Source organism: Meleagris gallopavo, chromosome 2, assembly GCF_000146605.3.
Source record: "Meleagris gallopavo isolate NT-WF06-2002-E0010 breed Aviagen turkey brand Nicholas breeding stock chromosome 2, Turkey_5.1, whole genome shotgun sequence".
NCBI lineage: Eukaryota > Metazoa > Chordata > Aves > Galliformes > Phasianidae > Meleagris > Meleagris gallopavo.
The window spans coordinates 14,038,345-14,042,663 of NC_015012.2; positions in this window are offsets into that span (position 1 = coordinate 14,038,345).

Consider the following 4,319-nt stretch of genomic DNA (forward strand, 5'->3'; position numbering starts at 1 on the left):
GTTATACAATTAAAAAAAAAAAAAGAAAACGAAAATCCAAGACCAGCTTAGGTCTGTGGAAGTCTTACTATAGATTTTTTAAGAGTGCTTTTTATAAAAGCTTGGAAAAACAAAAAGACCTAGCCTAATCTCTGTTAGAGCACTGCTTGCCAGTTCTGTCCATCACACCTGGGGGCAGTGATATCTTGAATCTTTCTGCCGTGCACAGACAGGGAAAGGCTTGGTCCTGGCTAGTTGCAAATTCTTTCCATCCTGGAAGCTGCTGAGAAGAAACACATTCCAGTCCCTGAAATAGCTGACATGCTGCCCAGACAGCTCATCCTCCCCAAAAAACGCTAGGAAGTAATTATGTGGATTTTTTTTCCCCCCTCAAAAAACTCCATTGTCCACCCTGGACCAGTGAGTCATGGACTGGCTTGCAGAAGCGTGAATGAGGCTGAATAGCTTCAGGGAAGCTACTCACCCATAGCTGAATAAACAGGTAAAACTACAAGCCTTGCTGGAATTAATGGATTAGGAAGGGCCTGGAGATTGTTTTTGAATTATTATTTCTTCTTTGGCCAGAAGGTCCTGGACTTTCTGTGTAGTTCTGTCATCTTACTGAAAGGCTCTACAGAGCATTTTTTTTTTTGGTCATCATGAAGATGATGATGGCTAAGACATAAGAAAAAACGAAGTTTGCTTACATTTGAGGAACATTCACTGACTTTGTTATGATGAAGAACAAAACTCATGGGAGAAAATTTTTAATCTCCCAAACACCATGCCCTGTGCTTAATGAGATAATAAAAGAAAAAAAAAAGACAAACCATCCTTGGTATTTCAAAGGAATGTCAACCTTGGTCTACTGGAATTGATGAGATCTCTTGACATCAACCAGTGATGATTCAGACTTCAATTCATAATGCTACAAATTACCATTACAAAGTCTGTGTTTGGTTTTGGTGTGGTCCTTAGCAATGCAGGTGCCCTTACTCTGAGGTTTTAAAAACGGAATAGGAGAACTAAGTAACATTCTCCTTATATAAAGATCCATCATGAAAATATGAGAGGTAACCTCACCTACAGTCTTACCCAAATTGCTAAGAGCATATTATCGTACAATTAAAATTTGGAGGACACAAGAATTTGTTTTGAATTCATTTCTCACAGTGGTCTGAGTTATGACTCATATAAAGAACATTTACAAGTGTTAATGAATGAGATTGTGCCCATACAGTTTCAATATGGTAATGCCAAGTCACTGCTGATAGATATATTAAAATTAAAAAAAAAAGTAAGAGATTTGTCAGAGACCAAGAGGAAAAAAAATTGTATAAATGCTTTTTCAACTAGCTACTTCTTCTCTTGTTTAGAAATAAACGTTAATGTCAATCTAAAGCACTTTAAACTTTTAGATTTATTTTTTGCTGAGATAGTAACTTCTCTTTAACATGCCTTCCAGTGTCAGTTCACACTGACAAAAAACATTAGTATTTCCCTCTTTAAGGATGCACTCAAGTGAGATGACATGAAAACCTTTGTGTCAACTGATGACACCTCCTACAGCAAGAGTCCATGTCTTTGCCCAACACCAGGCATGGCAAGCTGGAGGGGCCTCCAAAGCTGGGCTGTGAAGCAAGGGGGGCTTCTGCACAAGAGGAAAGAAAGTTGTAATCTGACCTTACTGTGCTTTCAAAAGGCACCTTTGCACATTAGGTAGAGCTAATCTATTGCTCAGTGCTAACCACGATCACTAGGGTTGCAAATGTTTGATCCCAAGATTTAGAATCTATGGTAGTTGCACAGCAAGAAAATTCACTCCATACAAATTCATTCACCCCAAATCATGACAGACCAGTGCTTCCCTCACCTTTTATACTCAAACTGTACAACATGCTCAATTCTTCCATCCTGTGGGTACTCGTTTTATCTTAAAATAAAACAAGATAAACAGGCTTTTATTTAACCTCGAGTTGACACGTCCGTTAAAGCTTATGGTATATCATTCTTCCTGGGGCTGAAAAAGTAGCAAGTGCTCACCAGCTTAGACAAGCAAACTAAATTTGAAAGTGCTTCTTCCACTCAAATTTGACTCAATTCAGTTATTGCCAAGGCTGCTACACAACACACATGATCCGAGTAAATAAACCGAAAATGAAAGAAGAATCAATCTTAAAAATTGTTATCATTTAATATGTCCTGTATATCTTGTTTAATAGAAAAATCAGATATAACAAAAGGCTGATAAAAACTTTTCCCTCCTCAAGCAGTCCTACTCCAGCTTTTAAAGTGTATGATTCACTTTTAAAACTTTTTTTTTTTTAAGAGAAGAAATACACTGAGACAATCCCAGAAGATTGCTTATAGAGAAAGGAAAACATGAAAAATACTAACAGCTTCTGAGTGTCCTTATAGCCCTAAAAGCTGCCAGTATATCTACTGGTCCCAGATATGGAATGGGGTCTGTGACCAGATTGATTTCTTTTGGGCAGGAAGGATAAAAGCATTTTTTAAAGCTGCAAATAGCATTCCACAAGACAAGAACAGAAAACATGAATCGTTGAACACGAACAACCCCTGAGTGTCAGAAAAGTTTATTTCCAAACAACCCTGTTTTCATAGCTTTGTGATAATGAAGAATAACAGTTTCTTTATATATGTATTTTTATATATATATATTCTTAATTCTATATACTATATATATAAAAAGACATCACACTGTATTTTGAATAGGAAGCAGAACAAAACCCAGTTTGCACACAGTGAAAGGAAGATGTCATAGTTTATCCAAGATCTGGCACGTATGTGACCATCGACTTCCCTACAGCACATCCTTTGAATGTGATTGTCCCTCACACCTCTTTTAGAGGCACTGGAAGCAAGATGAAGAGAGAGTAAGCAACACTGCCCTCTCCATGCATGCTGGAGGGCAACACTGAACCAGTCACAGGGGCAGGGCAGGTTCAGAATTTCTTATCACATCCTAAAAGTTTTCCCCTTCATGTTTCCTTGGTATGGGGCATTTCTGCCCGAGGTTTAATAGTATCAGCCCCTTCCCACCTCTCATTGGATAGTTGTCTCCCTGGAGAAATTCTACACTAACAGTGAAAGTTTATTCTGCCAGGCCATTTGGATCGTGCATTAAAGCCAAGAAGGCAAACAAATCGTACCTCTGTACCTTCCGAAACTTCCAAGAACTTCCACCTGTGCTATAGAAAAACACCTGTTTCTCTTGTGAGATCAAAGTGAATAATCTTCACCTGTGATTAGTCCGCTCTTGTTGGGGACCGCTACATATAACCATGCTGCCCAACCTAGACTTCTTCTCCAGCACCTTCATTTCTTGCAGCAATCTTTCACAGGCAGGAGCAAGCAGATGGAGAAAACCTGCCTGAAGACATTTCCAGCAGAAGTGAAGGAGCTTCTGGGAGGGAGGTGGAACAAAGTGACTCTCTGCTGGGAGTAACTGTCTTGAGAAGAACAATTGTGGGAGCAGGAAAGTCTTATAGATGTGAGAAAATGAACTCATCTGTTTGGGAATTATTACCTTCAGGGAAGGGCTGGAGCAAGTTAAAGAGGATGGGAGGGCTAGATCCAGACTCCTGTTTTCAAGGTTCATTTCTCATACACTTCATCAGAAGTTTGGTTCACTGAGCTGCTAAAATGTGTTTCTGTCTTACAATATCCCAGAAACACTAAAGCAAAGCAGCATTACATACTGCAATAACTAGTATATCTATTTCTCTCTCAAACAATTCACAGCTAGGGATTTGACACAGCATACTTTAAAAACATATTTGTCATCAGTGATCTATTAAGCCCTCTATCTGCAGCAAACTAATGAGAATTTTTTAAAATTATGCCAGTTAGCAGCTACACAAAGAACTACAGACAGTAAGGATTATACCCCAAGGTGTATTCACATATATAACACGTGTTGTTTGGATTAGACAGCACAACAGGAAAAAATTTACTGAGACATTATGGCACCAAACCCAAATTATATCATTTTCTAAGACAATCATTGAGAGGGTTAGTCTTTTCCCATAGATATAAAAAGAAAACCTTACACTAATTTTCATAAAAAATAGGATTAGTCCTTGTGTCATTGTAATACTCAAGACAAGAAAATCACCTTGTTTATGGTTATAAATAAAAACACATGGATCTCAGCAGCCACAAAAGAACCAAAACAGAACTGAAAAATCAAGGGACTTGTGCCAGGGCAAGTAAAGAAGGGGGAAGCAGAGCAGGCAAACCATTGATACAGTACCAGAAAGCTGACAGCAAGATATGTATATAATGAGGCTGGAGAAAATGGCCTTTTGTCTGCCAAG